The 25,068-nt window shown below is 39.7% G+C and overlaps 1 pseudogene; it reads right to left on the bottom strand.

The window, feature by feature from the left end:
• LOC129672050 (ADP-ribosylation factor-like protein 4A) overlaps positions 1–519 on the bottom strand; it is a 143,186-nt pseudogene extending 142,667 nt beyond the window's left edge.
• Positions 520–25,068: the final 24,549 nt, after the last annotated feature.

The raw sequence follows: 25,068 nt of genomic DNA, 5'->3' as shown, positions 1-25,068 counted from the left end.
GCCACATTCTCATAGTCCCCCTTAAGGTCATGCTGCAATGACCAGTAGATGTCCCAGCCAGCACCGCCTTTTCACGTTTCTGTCACTTCCCAAGAGCACTGAGATGTTGCCAAGCCTTTAACACTTGGTTTCGGAGGTCATTTCGATCGAAACTGCAGCCCCTATTTCTCAGCACTGTGACTTGATATCTCTCTTACTGTGGCAAGCAGCTGGCTGAAGAGGTCTCTTCCTCTTCCGGGATAGACAAGTAGGTGGGCAAGCAGCGATCCCATAGTTCCCTCGGTGCTGGACAGAGCGAGGGGCAGCAGGAGGAAGGTGGAAGCAACAGCAGAAGGCGCTCTCTAGTGTTGCAATTCCATGCAGGCCTCCGGTCTGAGGACCCTTGGCCCTTGGTACTTTAACAGCCTTTCATCTCTGAGACCAAGATCTGAGATTTGCTTGAAGACTTGACAGCTCTCTGAAACTCACCTGGTGACTTGGGTCTGCAGGTTCTTGTCTCCGCTCCTTACAAGCCCTCATCAGCTCTCCAGGCTCTTGCCTCCATTTCCTCTAATGTCTCAGCTCCACATCTTGTTTCTGCCCTGGCCAATCAGGAGCTGCTTCTTGAGGTGTAAGAAAGCTGGCTCTCTGACCCGTTACTAAACCTCGTGGCTGCTGCCAGGTTGACTTGGGATTTTCTGCTTCTGCTGGCACAGCATCTGGGAGCCAGATTTGTGAACCTGAGCATCCACTGCTGCTCTGGAGCCAGAAAACACAGTAGGGCACCAAGGAAACCAGTCCCCAGGCACAGCTGGAATTGCTCAGGTGTGGGCACCGAGCAGGTGGGATTGCTAATAGATTAGCCTCAGCCTTGCATCTGCAGTTGTCAAGCAGCCATGGTTGTTGCTGATGCTTCCAGGGGTCAATCGAGGGCTGCAGCTTGCAGCTTGGAAACTGGATGACAGGGACAAGGAGTACGTGGAGGGTATGGAACATAGACAGGAACTGGTACCTTTTCCCCACTTCCCCATTACTGCTCTCTGCCATCTCTGCAAGGCCTTCCTAGTGCCAGCTCACCTCTCATTATTCTGATAGGAAGCAAGTTAAGATCATTCCAACAAAATCTTTTGTTGGGCCTAGTGGTGCTGGGGAAGGCGGCACAGAGGGTGCCCTCCAGAAGATACAGCCTACTTGTGTAGCCCAAGAAGGGATGTTTAGACCCATCACAGCCATTTGTTTGGGTCAACAACAGTTGACCCTGATCACCAGTCACAGTCACTGGGACGTGCCGTGGATGGTGATGGCCGTGACTCTTAGAGACAGTAACAGTGGTCCCTCTACCAGGGCCAGCACTCTCCCTGTGGCCAAGATGGAAATAGTTTCAGGGTCATTTAGAGTTCATTAAGCCTTGCACTAGCAAGAAATCTAGTAAAACTGGTTCAAACAGCCCTTGCTGAGGCTGCACCTTCAGGGACCCAGGCAATCAGGGCCAATCTTTGCCTAGCTGTCTCCTAATTTCTGTGGAGTGTTCCAGAAGACTGGTGCTGATATAAGGGCAGCCTGGCTGGCATTGGACAAATGTCTTTTGCTCAAGACAGTCCAGGCAGGAAGACAGCAAAATAAGTGCTATTTAGGGAGCCTGACTGCCCCACCCCCAATATCTGTTCTTATTTACAGCAAAAAGTAACAGCAGGAGTGCTTACAATACAAACTGAAATAACTTATCATTAACACTAAATAGTGATTACTAAACAGATTTGAGGGGTGTTTTAACGGTGCTTAGCAGATGTCCAGAGCCCTAGGGAGAGGTGGACCTGCTCATCTGACTCATTACTACAGAGTACTTATTCACAGTGAATAGCTGTACAAGGTACAAACTTTTTGATAGTTCACCCATAGATTACAACGTAAATGACAGGGACACAACATGACCTGTGGCAATCATGCCACCTTCCTTCATAGTTCTATACTTTTAATGTCTCACTTGGTTAATACATAGACAGCAAGGCTTGATGCATGTCACCTCCTTGTTTCCCATTGACAAACTCAGATTTCACCCTTTCCAAAAACAGTTCATCATAGGAGGGAAGTAAGAAAGGAAAAGATGTAATAATGATGGAAGTAAGATTTGAACAAACTTCAGCGGAGTTACAGAAGGAATACATAACTGTGGGAATGATGACACTATGATACCTCTCCACATAAAAAAAAAAAACAAAAAAACAACTCTCAAATAGTTCTTGACATTGAACACATAGAGGTTCAAATACACACACACACACATACACACACACACATACACACACACACACACACACACACATATCCCATGAAAACCTAGCCTGTGCTTAAGAAAAAGAATGTGCATTTTTCTAAGGATAGATAACATACCTTGGAATGTGTGTCAACACCCATGAAAAAAGGCAAACTGCTGTAAATAATTTGACTCTCATGACAGAAGAACTTGAATTCCCCATGTTTCTAACATTTTAAAATAAATCAAATAAATGTTAATTTTACCATCCATTTTCTTTTTTTATTAATTACACTTTATTCACTTTGTATCCCCCCATAAACCCCTCCCTCCTTCTCTCTTAATCCACCTTCCCTCCTCCTTCTTCACCCATTTTCTTATATATTCGTGTGATCAATAGGAAGAGTCGATATTTTGAGAAAAACATTAGCGAACAGACAGTCGCCTTTTGACATTGAATATTCAGATCTCTTTGTGGCCTCCTGTGTCCAGTTTTCTGATCTCACATTACTGTTGCCATGAGGACTACTAACAGACTGAAGGGTTCAGTTTTTCGACAAATAATTAGAGGTGGGGGGTGGGGAATGGGAAACAGCAGTGTATTATTGTGGTGGTTTGAGTGGAGTATCCCCTACTCTCTCTGCTATTTGAATACCTGGTCCTCAGTTGATGGCTACTTGGGGATGCTTGGGAGGTGTGGCCTAGCTCGTGGAAGAGAGTGTGTGTGTGTGTGTGTGTGTGTGTGTTGCCAGGGGTAGGCTTTTGTTCCATTTCCAGTTCATTCTCTCTGTTTCCTGTTCACAGTTTGAGACGTGAAAACCCAGCTGTTCTTACTGCCTTGCCTAGTGTTTGCCGGGATGTTCTTCACCATGATGGTGATAAGACTCTTATCCTCTGGAACTGCCAGTCCCAAATAAACCCTTCATCCTATAAGCTGCCTTGGTCATGGTGTTACAGCACATGAGTAGAGAAGTGTCACTCTATGATGAATACCCATGTTGACAGTACCATGTATTGAAAATTCATAGTACTGATAAAAATTCATCCCAGTTTATTTCACCCAAATGTGCCTGTGTCCGACCCTTGTTTCTGAAGGATATATATAACTGGACACAGCACTCTAGGCTGAGAACAATTTTCTTCTAGTCCTTTAAAGACACTGCATTGTTTTCTTGCTTCCCTTATGTTTGACAAATCACAAATAAACTCAATAATTCTCCTTGCTGTGACACTGCAACCTGTCCTTCCCCTTCTCCACTGCCCAGAGCTCTGTCAGAATGTTTTCTTTGTTTTCAGTTTCCAGCAGTTTTCCACGCAACTTGCTCACTGAGGTCTTTTTTGTATTTGTCTTGCTTGGGCTTATGGAACTTTGGATCTTAAAGTATTTTTTCTTTAAATTCTCCCAGGCCGTAGCTACTGCATTTCTTCAATTCAATTATTCTTTTCTTTTTCTTTTTCGAGACAAGGCTTTGACTGTTGTAACTTTAGCTGTCTTGGACTCACTTTGTAGACCAGGCTGGCCTCAGACTCACAGAGATCCACCTACCTCTGTTCCCCGAGTGCTGGCAGTGAGCCACTGTGCCTGGCTTTATGAACTATTCCTTATAGTTCTGCCCACTGTCTTCTTGTCTAATACCTGTTTCATATATGTTACACAGTTTGATACAGTCCCAAGCATTCCTGAGGGTTTTCTCATCTTCCATCAACCTCTTTAACCTCTTCTTAAAACCAGATACTCTTAATTGAAAAGTTTAAGTGTTCATTGCATTCTCCTTTCACCACTCATCTGTTGAACCTCTCTTTTTTTTTTTTTTTTTTTTTTTTAATTATCAACCTTACCCTTTTCTTGTATAGTTTTTTTTTTTTTTGGTTATTTGTTAAAGTAATTTTTGTTTCTCATGTTTGAAATTCTAGAAGTTCTTTGAACATATTTGTAAAAGCTACCTTAAGTTCTTTGCTAAAGTCAACACCATTTTAGGGTGTTCCTTGTACTACTAGTTTTGAAGCCTTTTTTTGAATAATTTTTATCTACTAATTTTTTTATAGGGTGGTAGATATCATAGCGGTTGCTTTGCTATGATATTCCTCTAATAAGTGACATTTCTTATTCTGTAAGGTGGTTCAGTTGTTGACTAACAGCTTTTGTTTTTCAGTGATGAAAATGAAACCAAGACTTGGCACATACAAGTCCTCTCCCATAGATTCTCACCCCACCCTAGGAGTCACCATGTTGAAGTGTTTAAGTTATGCCTTATTGGCCATAGTTTCTGGGAGGTAAGGACCTTTCCAAGCCCTTTTGTCTTCTTCCTTTCTTCCTTCCTTTACATCTCATCATCTCTCCTTCTCTCTTTTCCTTTCTGTATTTTTTTAAGCGAATGTTTTAAGCTATCATACAAAGTAATGCATTTCATCATGATATAATCATGCATATGTGTGAGCATGCTTTGCTCTTATTTGTGCTCCTCCTCCACTCTCTCCCATGGTTCTCCCTCCTTCTAGTTTATTCCCTTCCTTCTCCAACTTAGTCTTAGTCTTCCGCCTTTGTATCAGATGTATTCCGTTACCCTCTCTATTTTCACCCATCGAATGATCTTCCATGCAAATCTCATTTTTCTTCATGACTTTTAAATAATATTCTATTGTGTGTACATGCCACATCTTTTTCCATTTGTCTGTTGGTGAATGCTATATTGGTTCCATTTTCTAGCACAATACTGTGAGCAGTGACAGCAATGGGTTTGAAAGTATGTTATGTTAGAGTCTTTAGGGGTATATACCCAAGTATCTGCATCATATGGTAGGTACTTCTATTTTCAGTTTTTGATGGAGCCTCCAGACTGATTCCCACCAGCACTGGAAAATGTTCATCTGTGCCCACATCCTCACAGCCTTCATTACCATTTGTATTCGTGATGATAGCCTTTCCAACTGGAGTGAGTTGGATTTGCAAAATAATAATAATAATAATAATAATAATAATAATAATAATAATAATAATAATAAATTTGCATTTCTGAGGTATTTGAAAATGTTGACCTTTCTCTAAAATATTTCATGGCCATTTCTATTTCTTCTTTTCGGATGACTTATTATATAGGTATGCAATAAAAATTAATGAAAGAAGATGCTATCAATTTGAAGGAGAATAAGGAGGGGTATATGGAAGGGCTTAGAGGGAAGAAGGGGAAGGGGGAAATGTAATTGTGTTATAATATCTAAAATAAAAAATAAGTCAATTCAAAATGGACCAAAACCTTAATATATAAAAACAGAAATTTTGAAACTGCTAGAGGAAAACACTTAAGATACAGGCAAGGATTTCCTAAAAAGAACTTCAGTAATTCAAGAAATAACATGAAGGATTGACAAATGGAATTACATGAAATGAAAAAGCTTCTGCACAGCAGAAATGAAGCCACCAGAGTGAAGATACAAAATGAGAGAAATAAAAGTTGAGCCAGGTACAGATAGGAGGAAACTAGTATCTGGAATATACAAAGAACTTCAAATGTAAGCAATGAAAGATCAAATCATCCAATCCCAAATGGATCTGTTTAAATTGTGCACGTTTCATTTTTGCCCTGTTCTAATTGCATGCTTCCATTTACCTAGTATTTTGAGATGATAACATTTTGAGAATGAATTTAGGAATTGAGGAATTTGGTCATTGCCAGTGGCTAGATACCTGCTGGGGAAAAGCAGAAGCTGGGAAGAAGGAATGTGAAATGGTGACATTAGGGATTGTTTGGAATGGTGGAAGTAATCTGAATCTTGGCTGTGAAGGTAGAGCCAAGAATCCAGCCAGCTGGTGAAATTTTACAGACAGGTTGTTTATACTTTCCTGGTTTAATTCTGGTAGACCACGTAGGTCTAAGCACTTTTGCGCTGTTTCTAGATTTTCAAGTTGTGTGGGTTGTAAGCGCTTAGAGTACCCAGTTAATGATTCTCTGTATTTCATTGGATTCTATGGTAATCTTTTATTTATCTCGAATTTTCTTTGATCTTTTTTTTCTTTTGATTGGTTTTCATAGGGGATTGTTAATTGTATTTTTTTAAAGAACCGGCTCTATGATCAATTCTGTACGTTGCTTTTTAATACTCCATTTTGTTTTATTTTTATTAAATATATTTATTTATTCACTTTACATCTTGATTGCAACCTTATCCCTCCTTTCCTCTTGGTCCCACCCTTCTACACTCTTACCCCTTGCCCCCTCACCCTGCCTCACCCTCATACCAAACCACCCTGTCACATCAAGTTTCATCAAGAGCACATTCTCTTCGACTGAAGCCAGGCAAGGCCACCTCATTATGAGGAAGTGATCCAAAAGCAGGTATCAGAATCCATGTTATAGACAGGTCCTGCTCCACTTGCTAGGGAACCCATATGAAGACTAAGCTGCCCATCAGTTACATATGTGTTGGGGTCGTAGGTCCAGTCCATGCATGGTCTTTGGTTGGTGCTTCAGTCTTTGTAAGCCCCCATGGGCCTAGGTTAGTTGACTCTGTTGGCCTTCTCATGGAGTTCTTGTCCACTCTGGGTCCGTCTATTCCATCCCTTCCCATCTGTTTTGATCTGCTGCTGGCTGGAGACTCTCAGAGGACAGTTCTGTTATTTTTAGGCTCCTTGTGCAAGGCTCTCCCTTGATATTTATCAATTATTGTTGCCTAGCATATCAGCTTTAGGTTATTCTTGTTTGTCTAGGATACTGAGACCTGTCATTATGTCATTTATTAGACATATTTCTGAGTTTTAATGAAGTACTCGGTGCTATAAACTCTCCCCTTAGGATTGTTTTAACTGCGTTGTAAAGGTTCTGGAAGAGTTTTCTTTGATTTTCATTGCTTCTAAGAACTTTTAAATTTCTTCCTAATTTTCTTTTTCAATGACCCCACTGGTCATTCAAAAGTTTGCTGTTCACTCCATGTGTTTGTGTAGTTACTGATTTCTAATTTTATTACATAATGATCTTAAGATACAAGAGGTTCTTCCAATTATTTTGTATTTTGTAAGACTTTATTTATTGTCTACAATGTGGATTATTTTAAAGACAGTTCTATAGGCTGCTGAGATGCTCTATGTCGTTGGGAGGAATGTTGTGGGTATATCTGTGAAGTCTCTTTGATGTAGGGTGTAATTTGAAGTTCCTTTTTGACATTTAGTTTGGGTGACTTATCTAAACATGAATGCAGTATTAAAATCACCTATTATTGTTGTATCATAACCCATATGACCTATATGTTATGTTCATTAATACTGTAAATTTTTTATAAAATTGGGACTTCAATTTTGTTACATGTATATTTATAATTTTTTTATCTTCTTGGTGATTTTTTCTTCATTCTCTTTGGACTAATTGAAGTCTACAGTTTTCGCTTGAAGTCTGCTTTATGAAGTATTAGAATAGCTATACCAAATAGCTTTTTGTTTCCATCCACTTTCTAAATGCCTGTGAGTGCCTTTACCCCTGAGGTGGATTTTTTGGTGATGATAGATAGTTGTATCTAGTTTTGTACTTTAGTGACTCAGTCTCCATAGCTATTGGAAGTTGAAGCTATTTATAATTTAGGTTATTATTGAGATCTATTCCCTTATTTCTATAAACTTTTTTGGTCATCTTCACCCTTGACTGGGTTATTATTCTTTACTTATTACTCTATTGCTATTAAAGAGCTACTGGTTTACTTTTGGACATAATAGATTAGCTATCTTTACTCAAGTAGTTCTCTCATTAATGTGTTCTTTCCCATATTATTGTGATTGAGCCTGTATATCTTCCTCCTCTGCATATACTATTTCTATAAAAATCTTCCACAGTGCTGACTTTGGCCAGAAATTATCTTAATCTATGCTTATATCAACATGTCCTTATTTTTCTATCACCTTTAAAAGATAATTTTGCTATATATAGCAATCTTAGTTCAGTTATTTTGCTATCTGGACCGTTATATGTGTGGAAATGGTCTTCTTTGGTCATGTTGATATGGAGTCCTGAATATCTCTTGTATTTGTATGTTTATGTCTTTCTCTGAATCTGGGGAAGTTTCTGTTGTAATTTCCTAAACAGTTTTCTTCAGCTTCTTCTAGCTAATGGATTAATAAGCCTCTCATCATTATGTACTGCAGCTCTTGGAGGCTGTGGTCATGCTCATTTTTCTGATTTTTCTGTGTTGGTGTTTGATGTAAATTTCTCAACATTTCCCTGATGTTCTTTCTCTGCTTCTCATGTCCACTGGTGGTGCTTTCTTCCTTGTTTTTATTTGATTGAGTTTAACTTACAACATTTCTGGGTTTCCCTACTCCAAATTTTATTTTTTTTGCTGAATTTTTCTTCCTTGTCCTTGACATTTTTATTCAAATGGTTGATATTCTCAGTGATTTTTTTTTTATGTTTTCTCTGTGTGGCTGGCCTCCCTCTCCTAGTCCTGAATTGAATTAATCTTCTTGTTTATACCCTCAGGTCAATGCTCATTTTTACTAGAAAACTTCTGAAGCTTTCAACTGGCATTCTAACTATTTCAGTGTATTTGGATTCAGCAGTTGAGGAGTGATGGTCATTTGAAGCACCTGTGCTTTCTTTCTTTCTCTTTATGTTTCTGTGTTCTGTGTTGCCACTTGCATATTTGTTATATGCATTTATATATTATATGCATATATTTTATATATATATAACATATATATATATAAATATATATAACAAATATATATATATATATATATATATATATATATATATATATATAGTTGGTTGGGGATGGTCTTCTTACTGAGCAGCCTACACTTAAAGGCTCTACCACCAATATTAGTCATTATAGTATAAATAACATCCAACCATATAAAACACAGAAAAATATTTAAAAATCAGTTACAACCTAGTAGTGCATCATCAGTGATAACACTGAAAGTGGCAAAACTAACAGTTACTTAGGGTGTATAGAGTTAATAAGTGAGATAAATTAAGGAGACAAGGAAAGGAAGAAACAGTGGAATAAATGTTCAGTCAAAGAAAGAAGAAGGTTATGGAGGAGAAAGGAAGAGAAGAGGAAAGAGAAGGGGTTTAGGAAAAAGTGAAAACAAAAATTCTAAGTAAGATAAAAAGCTCAAAATAAAAAATTAAATAAATTTAATAAAAGGAATGAAGAAGGAAAAAAAATCAGAAATAAGTAACACTGAGAGTGAAAGAAATGGTTTTCCCCAGAGAAAAGCACACCAACAGGTTAGTCAATACTAATGATCAGCCCTGAAAACACACATATAAGTAACATTATTCAGAGAGAGATGGTTGTATTTATGTATCCAGTAATACACACACACAAGCACACACACACACACACACACACACACACACACACACACAAGCACAATTAAAGAAAATGTCACGAATTTAAAAGAGAGAAAGGGGGTTGGAGGAAGAAAAGGGAAGGGTGAAATATATAATTGTATTATCACAAAAAATTTTAAAAAAGAAATAAGGGAAAACCAAAATAAAGTTTGAAGAGGGAAGGAGGAGGAAACAGGCAAAAGGGAAAGAATGCCCTAAGTCAAAGAAGAGAAAGCAAAAATACATGGATATATGAGATGCACTAACAAGTAAAAGCACAGGGCACTTTGAGAGTACAACAAAGCACATACCATTCCTTGGAAACTGTATTTTCTATCAAGCCACTGTCTATCCTGCTTTCAACTGATCAGGATGTAAAAGTCAGAAGTCTAGGGCTGGCAATGGAAAGGTAGTTTATATAATTAATTTATACAGGTAATTTATATAATATACTAAATTAATGTTTTATAAATATAATACTAGTAGTCTTCAGTGAGTTCAGAGCTCCTGAGATCTCTTCATTCATTTTTTTTTCACTTAATCTAAACTTTTCTCTTTTCATAAAGCACTAAGACTGATGGCATCTTATGGTAACTGAAATTCAAGTACTGAAGGAATAAACATGTTTTCATACTCTGCACAAATGCCTTCAATGCACTCTTAGCATAACAAGACAATAAAGTAAACACAAATAAAACCACATTTTCTTGATTCTATGATCAGTGTCCTAGTTTCTCTCCCTGTTGCTCTGATTAAACATCCCAGCAGAAGCAAGGGAGAGAGAGTTTATTTGGCTTACGATTCTGGGTTGCGGTCTACCATCGTCGGAAGGCAAGGCAGTTATCTGATGTAATTAGCCACATGCACAGCCCAGGACAAAGAGTGAACAGAGCACCACACTCACTGCTCAGCTCCTTTCTTCCGCCTTTCCATAGTTCAGAATCCAAGCTCAGAGAATGGTGTTGCCCATTCTGGGGCTGGGTCTTCCCAGTTAACATAATCAAGACAGTCCCAATGGGTATTCCCATAGGCTAATCCAGTGTAGACCATCTCTCACTGAGACTATCTTCCTAGGAATTCTAGGTTGTGTCATGTTGACAGTAACAACTAACTACTGTAGGAGATGAAAAATGTACTCCAAAGTCTCCACAAGCTTCTTTTGGGGGCTAATCTGAGTTACTCCAGGAGATACCGAGTGCTAAGATCATGAATATGGAAGTAGAATTTAAGTTTTAAAGTAAGTGCTCTACTTCTCATTTCTCTGGGGTCTACATGTTAATTCACTGACTCTCAGGCATGTGCTACGATCATGACTTTGTGAGAGTCAGGAAAGGCAAATGTATTATAACAGCATCTTAAATTTTCGTCTGCCTCCATAAAAACTTGATGTTTGATGCAATATAAATCCACTGTGGTATAATAGCTTGTGTTAAAGCCAATAGAACTTATCATCAAGAAAATTGTAAGCATTCAGTAAGGTCATTTTTTTTTCTCTTTTGCTCCCTTTCACCACACACACACACACACACACACACACACACACACAAACACAAACACAAACACACACACACACACACACACACACACCACTTTAGTATATAACTTAAGCTGGCCTCACACTTGTAATTCTCCTGCCTCACCTCCAGTGTGCTGAGATTACAGCTATGTGCCAGCAGTTTCTTTTCTCTTAAATAGTTTTCACTATAATGTCATTATAAATTGCCTCATTTCTTCACAGAAGATAAAACAATAAGAAGTTGAATTTTTAAAACCTTTCGGCAGTAGTAATGACTTAAAGGAAACCATCAGGAGAAATGGCTTGATGTCAAACTCTGAGATATTAAAATTCATCTGTATTTAAAGACTGAGGTGATCTTTCCTAAACCTCATCAAGAGTAGGGTGAAACATGATGATAAAGATGACAGTAACAGGTGGTGGTAGGCTAAGGGACGTCTTCCCTGAAACTCAGAGAATTGACCTATGGACCTTGAGGCATGAAGAACTGGACACTTATTTTAAAATTTAGAATGCCACTTACAATTTCATGAGTCTATCATCATAGGTGTCTCCTGGGCTAATGTAGATGAACTCAAATTAAGAGGCACTTTATTATGGAAGATTGATTATGGGTGTCTGCTGTTCACCTACTACAGAAGAACTATTGCCTCACATGGCCCTTCTTGAAGGAAAGAAGTGTTTCTCCTATCCTATCTTTGCGTGTTTGTCATTGTGTGCTTGAGATAACTATCCCTGTGAGCTCTGTTCAGCTTCCAAAACTGATAAGTTATTATCATGTCCTCCAGAAATGATGCATGCCATATATGTGCAGCCTTGTGCTTAGAGAAAAATATTGTCTGAAGTCTTTATCTGTATATAGCCACCTCAATACATGACAGAATGTGCTCACATTATATGTATGGTTGTTATATATGTATAATTATTTGTAACATATATATTTACATTGAGCTTGATATATATATATATTTGTAACACACATGTATATGTGTGTATATATACACTTGAGCTTGCTATTTATGTAGCATAAAGTTGCTGATAATTTCATCAACTTGATCTCTTAGTGAGATTTAACATGTTCTATTTCTCATCTGTTTATCTCTAATTTTTTTTTCTGTGTCAGCTTCAAAATTTAATAACTCTTCTCTCCGTCTGTCTGTGTCTTCTAATCTAAACCCTTAAGGCATCTTAGCAGCTAACTGGAGAGATAAGCAGCATTCTTTCTGTAATTGGCAAAGTTAGGTACTCCATTTTCATTACAACTTTAAATCTGCCCAAACTGCCCTGCTGGCACAGATATGCAGGACAAAACCTTATCGGGGAGGATTTTATCCCAGTTGCTGGCTCTGTCCTTGTCACTTTCAAAGGGGATCCTGACTGGCCATTCAGAGACAGGGCAGGAGCTCTCAGATGGAAAGTAAAGTCTAGCAGGAGTCACCTTTCCCACAGATACTCCTGGGCCTTCAGGTCCTCTGGGTATTACCTCTCTTTATCTGTCCTCAAGAATTAGGACCATAGCTGGGTTCAGCTGATCTGGTGGGTGAATGAGAGTGTTTTAAGGCTGTCATGGGGAAGAACTGAAGGAAATGGGGGCTAAATATGTGGTAAATGACCATATTTTTATGTGATTTAAGTCTATTTCCCTTAAAAATGTTGCCAGACACTTCAAAATATAAGATGCTCAGTGCTCTCTTTTTGAAAAAAAAAATGCGATGTGATCTTTGTGGTAAAAGAAGGATTGGTTGATTAAGAAGGAGGCTACATAGGAGGCCTGGGAGACCAACGGCAACCCAGTCCTAATATCCTGTTGCTTAGATTCCAAGTCCTGTGTGTGATATTTTTCAGTCAGAGAGACCTTCAAATCCCCCATGGTTCCTACTCAGTTATAAGCAGTGTGTTCTCTTAATTCCCATGGCAGACATTTTCTCACAAATTTGGAGGTTTAAAAGAAAGAAAAAAAAAAAAAAACCTTTCTGAAACATAAACCCCACACTAAAAAACATAAGTAGGAAATGTTGAAGCTGGGAGCGTGGTTACCGTGACAACTAGGTTTTGCCAAACTTCCATCTCAGGGATCTGGACCTTTGCTTGAAATGGTTGTTTCTCAGATGGGCTTTGACCAACAGATTTTTGGGTCCAGCCAAATGTATTGAAAAGGAAAAGTGGATTTGGCAAGGTCCCACCTCCTGGGAGCATCATCTACATGATAGCTCCCAGTCCTTTTGTTTGACTACCATCTCCTACCAACAAATGTTCTGTGGGGAAGGCAGACAGGGCCAGAGACAGCATAAGGGAGAGGAGAGGAATTATCTGAATGGTACAAGGAGAAGGAGGTAAGGCTGCGTAAGGGACTCTCCTGCTCTTTCTTCTTCTTCTCAACGTACACTCTTGCTATTTCTTCCCTCACAGGACAGGAAATCTTACTATATATGTTTACTTCTTAGTTGGAATTAAACTAGAAAGAAGGCAGATTTTGTCTTTAACGTTTTGATTATTCCATTCAAGCACCAGAGAATATATTACTTGACCATCAGGAATCATTTGATGATAACAGGTAATATATTCAGAGCTTCTAGGACATGCTGAAGATAGGTGTCTGGTGAAGTAGCCACTAACGCTATAGAGCTAGGGCTGGTGTGGTTGGCAGATGACATAGTGCTACAGCTGCCCTCTCAATGAAGCTATAAGTAAAGGTTGGGGGTAGTAAAACCTAGGGGTTGAAGATATGTGAGGGACCATAAAAAAGCCAGAGGCATCCATTGGATCCAATGCTGGGTGTTTGAAAAGTAAGGCTGAGTAGTCTATGGTTACTGAAGGGGTGTGAACAAGGACAAGCATTAGCTTTTTAGGAAATTATACCAGATGGCAGAACATTACAAAGAAAGACATCAGGAGGTAGACCCAAAGAGAAAATTCCCATCATTTGACATTATTTACTGTCATGGAAGGCTCTCACTTACTAGGTGCTTCATGGAGAGAGCTACTGCAGAGCCTCAGTTTCCCAGAGGAAACTGATTGATAGAATCTGGTGCTTTCTGTTGCAAACTGCAGTCCATTGGTTACACCTTTGGTCTGCATGTTGCAAGAACCATTCTTTGTCTAAGTCCAATATGTACAGTTTCCTGAGCATTACATGCTTCAGGAAATGGAGGTTTGGCATTTTTCCCTAGCAGGAGATAAATCTTTCGGGCTTTTCACCCTCAATGGCCACACTGAAGCCCACCTCTCATCAGGTGGCAAAATCCTATGCTCTCCACTGGAGAGATCCCTTTGGAATTGACAACAGCTGCTGCCCGATTTCCACATTCAACACACACAAATATGAATTCTCTAACAAAAACCTGTCACAGATATTATGCAAAAAAATACAGTATTCTTTAAAAAAAAAACAAACACCTTTTACTACTAGTGGGCATATTCAATTTTACAGTATTTTTTTATTTTCCAAGTACTTCTAAATAAATAATAGAACTCTCTAAATACCTGCTGACTGTGGGAAAGACCACTCTGAATTCCAGCATGAATTAATGGAGCATGTAAAGTCTATATTACAATAAAAAAATGTCAGAGCTAGAGAGATGGCTCAGTGGTTAAAAGCACTTGTTGCTCTTATAGTGGGCCTGGGTTTGGTTCCAATAACCCACATCTTGGCTTATGATCATCCATACTCTAGTTTCAGGAATCCAATGTTCTCTTCTGACCTACAGGAAGTAGGCATATCTGTGATACATAAACATATATGCAGAGGAAACACTCACATACATAAAATAATAAATAAAAACTATCCAGAAATGTCATTAAAAATTGAAGCAATATTTGTTGGGGAATGCTACCTGCTGTTACAAAGCAAGCAATGTTTCTCATTACCATTGGCAGGGCCAGCTAAGTCCATTCCATGGACTCACAACCTACTGTGACACACTGACATTGAGCAATGTCAGGTAGACCACGGGGGTCACCTCACTTTCCTTCTCCCTAGATAGTTTCATTTATCTAATGACTGCTGTTCTGAGTGGTGTTAATTTGTGCTCGATGTTATAAGGAAAAGGAATAGAGACATGAAGGGATAGGATATCCTAGCAGGAGCTGAGCACTGTTTTACTGTTCAGCCAAGAATCTACACTAGTGTTTCTCTTCTCTCTCCTAAGTTTGTGTTGTTTTCACTTATGTATGGCTGCATCTCTACTAGTAAGAATCTTTAGGAGACCAAAGGTTCTAAAATAATATAATTTTAATATCTTCTGTTTTTAGTTAATCAGACAACCTCATTGCAGTCTCAGGATCATTCCTCAATATCAGAAGGAACTGATTCTCAAAGATGCTAAGTAAGATTCTGAGCTCATGCAGCTATGAGGATGAAAGGAAGGTTTAAAATGCATATCTGACTGGATGAATGTGGCTGCCTGTTCATTGATCGTGTCCCTAAGGAAGAATTTGTAATTAACATGTAAAATGCTCTGAATCTAATGCTTCTAAAGATCCTGGTGAGGCTTGGATGTGCTACATTCTTCTAAGAAGTGGAGCACTGTCTCAGTGACCTCTGATTTAAGGGATTGTAAATTCAGATTCCACAGCATCTGGCAAGGTGCTGTTTGATTTCATGTTTTTTTTTTGTGTTTTTTTTTTTTTTTTTTTTTTTTTCCCAGCTGGAGTCATCTGGGAAGAGGGATCCTCAGTTGGGGAATTGCATCTTCCATCAGATTGGTCTTTGAGCAAATCTGTGGGTCATTTTCTTGATTAATCATCAATGCAGGAGGGGCCTGGCCACTGAAGGTGAGCTGTCTTTGGGCAGGTGGTGTATAAGAAACAGACAGAGTGAGCCACGGGGAGGAAGACAGTATGCAGCACTCTTCCGTGATCTCTGCTTCAGATCCTGCCCTGCTTGAGTTCCTGCCTTGACTTTCCTCAGTGATGTTCAGTGATGATGACATAAAAGCAAATAGACCCTTCTCTCCCAAGCTACATTTGCTCATGGTATTCATCACAGCAATTGAAAAACAAGAAATAAAAGTGTGAATTGAGCCGAGTGAACAATAACAGAAAGCTGTAGTGCCTAGAGAGAACTGAGACATCCTATCTTACTGTATGTCTTTAATGCTACTTCATGGTCCTTTGAAATGTGTCTGTGAGTAATGTTCTCTTATTATCCAACACCCTTACCCCCTGAGATGAATGGATAACTTGCTATATGCACCTTATCTAGCATACATGGTAAAAGCTAAATGACATACCAGAGTGTTAGATATGGACAAACTAGTTGAGACTAAATTAGAGAAGGCATTTTTAAAAATTTAGTATAACTCAGAACAGTGGCATTAGGTATAACAGAGAGTCCTACTCTAGTATTGGTCTCTTAAAGAGGAAGTACATCACACCAGCATGCATATTGAATCATGAGATATACAGCAAAACTCAGAGTGGAAGGGGTGAGATTCGCCAAAGAAGCTTCCAGTAGACACACAACCAGAATAGAAATACTTGTCTAAGTTAACAGAAGCGAGATGCATGAGCCTCAAAAGAGTCACACACGACTAGATGCATATGTGTAGAAATGTATACAGTTTCCCAGAAAAAAGGAAAAAAAAAAACTCCAAAGGTACTCAGATACTTACAAGTACAAAGAAATGTTCACACCTTTATAAGATCAAAGAGACATTATCCTTGTGGAATTGTAACCTGTGCTGCCACTATGTAGAACTGTCTAGGGCTTGCTCAAAAGTTGGATGTAGAGTGTCCATAGACCTTAGGTTTACACTCAAAGGAAGTAAAAACTGTTTGAGCAGAAATTTGTATACAAAAGTTCCTAGCATCATTATTCATGATATTAAGATGGTACAGTCATATGTTCATCACCTGTATACTCCTATAGTGCACATCATGAACAGAGACATAATTTGGCCACCCGCAGATACAAAACACCAGTAGCAATGTTAGCATGGGCCTGTAGTTCTGCAACAGAAGTCTCACGAGTTCAAGCCAGCCTCACTTACATAGTGAGACTGTGCCTCAAAATATTAATTGCAAAAGATAAGCTAGGGCTATGCATACCCGGGTTTGTTGCAACATGAGTCAACCTGGAAAATGGTGCCTAAGTGAGCAGAGCACAGGAGGCAAGATAACATGCTATCTTAGCCCACTTTCTATTGTCAGGGTAAACACCGGAACCAAAAGCAACTTGGGGAATATAGGATTTATTTGCCTTACATGTCTAATTATTCCATAATTGGTGGAAGTCAGGGTAGGAACTCAAGCAGGAGCAGATGGGAGCCAACAGAGTGCTTCCTGTTTTAGGCTTGTGCTCGACTAGCTTTCTTCTATCTTCTAGGGTCGCCTTCTTCCCGAATAACCCCAGTTTAAGTCATATCGACAAAAAAACTAACCAGCATACTTACGATTCTATTTATATGAACAACTTGGAATTGCTCCTAATTTATAATGATGGGAAGCAGAAAGTGGCTGTTTAAGCTGGGGAAGATAGAGTACAGAAAGGGTGATAGTGGAAAGGTAAGCATTCTTTTCAATGTGATGAAAATGCTCTAAAATCTACTATAGCAATGGCTGTGCATACTTGTGTATATATTAAGCCCCATTAGACTTGTACATTTTAAATGAGCGTATTAATGGTCATTGAATTCTGTCTCAATAAATCTGTCCCTTGGGCCTCTCCACAATTCATTCCATCTTGAGTATCTCTGTCTGTCTTCCTTGTTGCAGGCCTGTGTGCCACCGGCTGATTATGATAATGGCCTGTGCTTGGGTGGCACCTTTCTTTCAAGGATGTCAAGTAGTTTGCAAACACTAATTAAGCCTGAGCTGCCAGCAGAGGGGTAAACATTGTTTTACCATTCACAAACATTTAAGCAATCTTTTCTAACTACTAGTGATACAGCCCATTTTCTCTGGCTGGTTGACTCCCAGACAGTTTTTAACAGTTTAGGAATTCAAACATATAGCAGTTTGCTATATATTTCCCACTGCTGAAGCACCTCATCTGAACAGTTCATGTCACTTAACTCTCCATCAATGCAGGAAGTCAGAATTATTGATTCTGACTGTGCTAAGGAGTTGAGGTCCAGAAAGATTGCATGTGACAGAAACCAACCCAGGGACCTCCCATTGGGACACACTCAGCATAGGTGAGCACACAAAGCAGAAACTAAGAAGATGAATAAGGAAGCTCAGACCATTTTAGGCTATAGCGCTGGGGCCCTCCCCACCTCCACAGAGCAACAGAGGATACTGGTATCAAGTGTATTTTTTAAACATATATTTGATTCTCATTGCACTGACTACATAAATTACATATATGTAATTGTTTTATGTATTATATATGTCCATGAAGATTTTTGGTTTTTATTAATTAATTAATTTAACCACTTTGCAGGCGGATCAAAGCCCCCTTCCTCCTCTTCTCCCAGTCACACCCTCATATTACTCCCTTCATCCCCCCTCCTTCTTCTAAGAGAAGGAGAGGCCCCCCCCATGGGTACCAACCCACCCTGGCACATCAAGTTGCAGCAGGACTAAGCATGTCTCCCACTGAAGCCAGACAAGGCAATCCAGCTAGAAAAAAGGAACCTAAAGGCCTGTAACAGAGTCAGAGCCAGCACCCACTCTAGTTGCTGAGAGACCACATTAAAAACAACCTGCACATCTGCTACATATGTGTAGGGGGTTTACTTCCAACTCTTAGGTCGGTGGTTCAGTCTATGTGAGCCTCCATGGATCTAGGTTAGTTTCCTCTTTAGGTCTTCTATTGGTGTCCATGATCTCTCTGGCTCCCTCAATCCTTTCCAGTCTTCCACATGACTCACCAAGATCCACCTGTTGTTTGACTGTGGGTCTCTGTATCTGTTTCCATCAGCTGCTGGATGAAGGCTCTCAGAAGACAGTTATGCTAGCCTTCTGTCTTCAAGCATAGCAGAGTATCATTAATAGTGTCAGGGAAATTTGCTCTCTCCAGTAGGATGGGTCTCAAGTTTGGCCAGTCATTGGTTAGCCATTCCCCTAGTCTCTGCTTCATCTATATCCCTGGACATCTTGTAAGTAGGACAAATTTTGGGTTGAAGGTTTTGAAGGTGGATTGGTATTCCCTTCCTAGGGATCAAGTCTTAACTGAATTGGTGATCTGTTCCTGTGCAGTTAATCTCGGTCTCTTTATATTATTTCACTTTGTAAGGTGCAGAGGCATTCATAGAGGCTAGGGGAAGACACTGAGTATCTTCTAGTACTTTCTACTTTATTTTCCTGAGACAGTATCTCAGTGAACCTGGGATTTGCTGTTTTTAAACTAGGCTAATAGACATTAAGCCCCTGTTATTCTCCTGTCTCCCTGCTCCCACACCCTTCATTTGCTGTTGGGATAACATGCCCTTGGCTATTCATAGCTTCTTATATGAGTGCCTGGGATCCAAATTTAGGTTCTCATGTTTGTATAGCAAGCATTTTTACCTACTGAGATGTTTGCCAACCTGAAGTCATGCCACTACACCTGGATGTCAAAATACAAGAATAGGAAATACACTCTAATTTACCTTATTGGGAAGGGAAGCCCTCCCAGCATTTTCTGAAGCAAGTGAGGCAAGACTAAAGATATGAGCATAACTCTGCTAAACCAGATTATTATTATTTTTTTTTTTTACTGCATCAACCTGAAGTCAAGCTTCATAGTTTTCCATTTCAATTCACCAAGTACCTGTGCAACTTCTGGCTAACAATGGAAAGGAAAGAGTGATAGCCTCTATCCAAGCATCTCTGTCTGGCCTAAGTGAGGGTGGAGAAGGAAAGGCACAGAGAGTAAGCTGTAATACCTGCTGTGTTCTATGGAGGTATTTCCATGAGGCTATCTATGTAAGCTTCCAGGAGAACTTCATAACCCAGGCCAACAGGAGTAAGGGGGGACTTCTGTATGGGAGAGTTTACCATTTATGTATCAGGTGAGTGTCAAAGCTTAGCATTTTATTGTCATCATTATATATATGACATATAATATATGTTATGTATGTATGATACAGGGCTTCGCTCTGTGGTCCAGGCTGGCCTCGAACTCACTATGTCACTTATGTTGTCTCCAAACTAATGGCAATCCTCCTGCTTCTACCTCTCAAATACTAGGATTATGGGTGTAAGCCATTATGACTTATTTAATGAATTGACTCCTCTGAAGATTGAGGTTTTTCTCTTTTCCCGTTAAATATTTACAGAAGGTGAAAATAACCATGCCAACCACACGCCACTTAAATTAGTTAAATTAAAGATATGTTATTCTTAATAAGAGGAGTCTTTTCTAGTACGAATACCATACACATTGACAGAGATGATTTCTGGAGAGTAGCTATATCAAATTGTCAGTGCCTCACCTCATGCTCATATGAATTGATTAATTCAGCAGCTGTTCATTGGGTATCTTCTATAGACAGAGGATGCTCCATGCAGAATGGAAATTGTCTACTTGTATCCTAGTGGGAAAGCCACATAGTCAGAAGGAAAATATATCATGTGAGGTAATGAATGCTATGAAGAAAAGTAAATCCAGGTGAAGGGTTGAAGAGTAATAGGGCTGTAATTCCTAATGTTTTAAAGAGCATGATTAGAACCAAAAGATCCAAGCTCAGAAGGTACAATTCAGCTGAATCAGGAGGAAGGGTGTGGTCTTTAGATGGGAGGGAAAATAGGCATGGCAGATCTACAGTTGATTAGGTTAAGGTTTCTGAAAAAGTAGAAAGCTGTATCTAAAAAAGATATTACAGAGGCTGAAGAAATGACTCAATTCTTAGATGCACTTGCTGTTTTTGCAGTGGACCTGAGTTCAGTTTGCAGCACCTTCATTCATGGTAGCTCACAACAGTCTAATAAATTGAGTTTCAGTGGATCTTATGCCCTCTTCTGGCCTCAGTGGGTAGTACATGTATGTGGTGCTCAGACGTAAATGCAAGCAAAACAACTGTATACATTAAATAAAAATACATAAATATTTTTAAAAGAAAGCCATCACACATTGGTTACTCCAAGCCTGGAAACAACTATGTACCCATGCTAAGCAAACACAAGAAAAGAGTTAGGTGTTGGCTTGAGAATAGGTGCAAAAATAGTTCACCATTTGTCACATATAAGACCAAAAGATAATAGGCAGGATGAAGAAAAAAGGTATTCGGGTTGGAGACCAGTGTAATTTTCTTGTCTCTAGTTCATGATGAGTTCAATATGATAAGCATTCTGAAGAAACTAAGAAAAGTGAAATACTTGTCTTTTTCTGAGCATGTGACACTATTTGTACATGAAATATTTAAACCCCGTTCTCTAAGATTAAGAAGCGTGAATGTGTAAGAGAAAGGTAGTATGCAGGCATATTTCAGGTAGAGTAACTGCGTGTGTGGGGGCTTAAGGGCAACTAATTATTTGTGAGAGTATAAGTAGTTTGGCTTGACAGAAATGCATATGTAGGTAAGAATTGGGAGGTCACATAGAGGAGACAGGCAAGGGCCAAATAGCTTAAACTGAGGAATGTGGGCACTTGCTCTTGATGTCTAGCATGCACGAGGCATAAATGTTTGTTGGATCTATATGAATGTCAGGCCCTGGGCAGCAGTGAATTGTTCTAAGTGGGAGGGTGACAATATAACCAGATTGATGTTTTGAGGAAGTTTAATCTAAGGGTAGGGTGAAAGCCTTGTTTGCACTGGTGCAGAATTGGAAAGAGGAACAGAAGTCAGGTTGCAGGCTTCAGAAATCCAACTAAGAGATGGAGCTAGGGCAGTTAGGAGGGGGAAGGTTTTTTCTGTCTCGTCCATGCTACTATTGGGCATGCAAAAAGAATATCATGTCAAGAGTATCACCAAGTTTACCCCATTTATTGAAACTCCTATAGGAAGATTTTTTTATTCTTTAAAAATTATACATTTGTTTATTTTGTGTATACAAGTAGTGGTTTGCCCTCATGTACGTGTGTGTACTACATGTGCATGCCTGGTGCCCTTGGACATCCTAAGAAGATGTAGAATCCCCTGGAAGTGGAGTTGCAGATGGTTTTGAGTCAGCATGTTGGAAAGGAATCCAGGTCCTCTGCAAGAGCAATGCAAGATTTTCATCACCAAGCCATCTCTCCTGTCTGTCCTAATTTTTTATTCTTGATGTAGTTTGTGAAGCCTTAAACGTAGCAGCACAGTGAGTAACAGAATGTTTTAAAATAAGTATTAATAGATTACATTTAGCTTCTCCCCCTGCTTGTAAGAGTCAAGAATGTGAGGGCTCTGAGTTTACTCTCTCATTGCCTGCTAGATTCTCATGGGAGATCAATGGAAGTTCAGGGACTTTCTGAGAACATTTTTATTATTGCCTCCTGGGGCTCTTTTATGGCAGTGGCATGGAGTATCCAATCACCTCACTCAACCAATATAACCCTCTTTGTTCCTTTACTCAGGGTTATTCCACTCAGAGCTGTTTCTTCTTCCTGAGACCAAGTTGGAATATGACAGTGCTGATTAGTAGAGAAGCTGCTGTCTACACATCAAACCAAAGACTGAGGTTTGCTTCCAGGTGGACATTTGTCTGCCTTCCTTGACTGTCATTTGTGATCAGCCAAGCTACAAATGGCATATATCCCTTAGAACCACTGGCTTTAATGACTCTTCCTTCCCTTCTTTCATAGAGCATGATCTTCTGAATGCCAGAATTGCCATCTACAGTGGTGTGAAAAGAGAACTGAATGTGTCTCCTGCTATAAAATACCAACAGCTTGTTGATAAAGAGTGATAAGCAAACAGATGAATAAAGTATGGTAAAATAAAGGCTTGTGAATTTCACTTTAATTTCCTGCTAGAACATTTATAGGTTTATTGTAATACTTCACCAAACCCACACCAAGAAAAAGTTATCTTCATTTCTTTCCCTATGCTTCTGCATAGGAGTTAATTGCTTATTTTAGGAAGTTATGAATACAAGAGTCTTTGGGCGGGGCGGGTGACATGAGTAAGTAGGGGCATGTAGGAGTGGTGGAGAGTGGGTAAACGGAGGAACACTGTGTTCCAAAGGGGGCATCTGCCACTCAGAGCAGGCAGATTGCTCCTGGGCATAAACACACAGCCAGTGATGCCAGCTCTTATGGGTTTTTCAAGAGAAACTGGGTTTTATGTGAAATCTCTGATTTTTAAATTCTACCAACTAACTTAAATAATTTTTTAAAATGCAGTCCTAGTGAAACCCTTCTTGTCCAGATTGTCTAGGGCAGTAGAAGGATGCTCGAAGAGGCAGGATTTTTGAGTCCTTAAGGAGAAGGGCACAGGCAGTAGCAGACATGCCTGGAGTTACCCAGTAGCTTCCATCCCTGAATACCGCCTTTGTTTTCTAGAGACAGAAAAGGAATCTCAAATACTTGTCATTTGCTTTCTTCTCTTTGTTATTGCTAAAGCACTTTGCAGCATTTTGAAGAAAACAACACTCAAGTAAACAACACTATTTTCTTTGAAGATGAAATCAATCTCAGAACACACCCTTTGAGGCTCTGAGTACATCCGACCATTTTCTCCACACCCCTTGACACCCAAACTAAATGAGCCATTATGCTGTAAATTTGTCTTCAAAGAAGCAAGCAGACAGTCTAAGGACATGGGCATGATGGTCCTTGGCCAGGGAGTCCACCTCCAAGAATGCTTTCGTCAGCTGGCTGGTCCTTATGTCTGCAGTCCCTGCCATTATTCTACCATGTTTCTCTTTCTTAGCAATGCAGGGGAGCAGTTTGCCTATTCCTAGACTCTGGGCACCATTGTCTGTGTCTGGTAGCTGAAGCCTAAGGAGAAAGACACATCTGACTTTGCAGCATTTGAAGTGTAGCAGACATGACTTTGCTTGGAAAGTCCACATGGGCCTGGGCCATGTGAGAAGCAGAGTCCTGTGAGGATATAGTAAGGAGAGGTGAACTTCCCAGTCCCAGCCCTGCTCCTTTGGCAGGCTATGTTCTCCAGAATCTTCATGGTGCCAGCTGCCCTTTGCTTCCCACCAGCCAATGGCTATAAATACAGTCACATTTTCCACATACTGTATTTATGTTTCAGAAAATGTCTGCGTTGCATACGTAATAGAGGAGATATAATTATAATATTTCAAAACTGGCCAAATTTCATGAAATATAAAATAACAGATGGCAGCACACAATATTGGTGCGGTGTACTTCGCTTAAAGCATAACTGGGGCCTGAAAATGTTCCCATTTGGTACAGGGTCGTTGTGAGAGTGGATGTGTTGAGGGATAAGGGTGGGGTGTCTTCCTTTCTTTATCCTGTTGAAGTTTATTTTAGGGAAAATGGAGCTGTGAATCTGTCTATGACTAGTAGCCTCAAGTCCAGCCTTTCTAATTCAGAAAATACATGTTTCCATTAGTTGGATAACAGAGGTGTGACCTATGAAACCAAGTTGTGGCTTAGACACTGCCTGCCTGTTAGATATCAGTCCTGCTTGCCTGTGTGTTTCTTTCGCCCATGATCATCATCTATTCACTGAGTGAGCTTCAGCTCAGAAGTTATGTTGGATGTTTCTAGACAGATGTGGTTTATATTTTGACCCTGTACTTGACCATTGTTTTCTCCTTTCTTCATCCTAAACCATCCTATGTGATTTGTGATATCTCTGACCCTATGAAGTTTCTTGGGAACTGGAGTTTAATGTGAAATCAGATCAGGGGATACACATTACCCTGAGGCTCAAATCCCCTCATACTTAGCAAAATGGTTCACTCATCTGGAGAGGTCAACATTTGCATCAGCACTGGCACATATCCCACATTCTACATGTGGCTGTATTTTCCCTATCCCAATTGCCTTTTCCATATCACTGAACACACTATAAAATTTAGCAATAATATTTTAGACCCTTCCATGTAGAACAACATGGGCAGAAGGAGCCATGCATGGCTGTTGGAGAATCTCTCTGCCTGAAGGTGTAATCCTCATGACTTTATTGAGTCAGAGGTCTGAAGAAGCAGCCCCAGCTGGTGGAAATAACCAG

The sequence above is a fragment of the Psammomys obesus genome, unplaced genomic scaffold (assembly GCF_907164565.1).
Source record: "Psammomys obesus unplaced genomic scaffold, mPsaObe1.curated_primary_1811, whole genome shotgun sequence".
NCBI lineage: Eukaryota > Metazoa > Chordata > Mammalia > Rodentia > Muridae > Psammomys > Psammomys obesus.
This window is presented reverse-complemented; position numbering and strand designations above follow the sequence as displayed.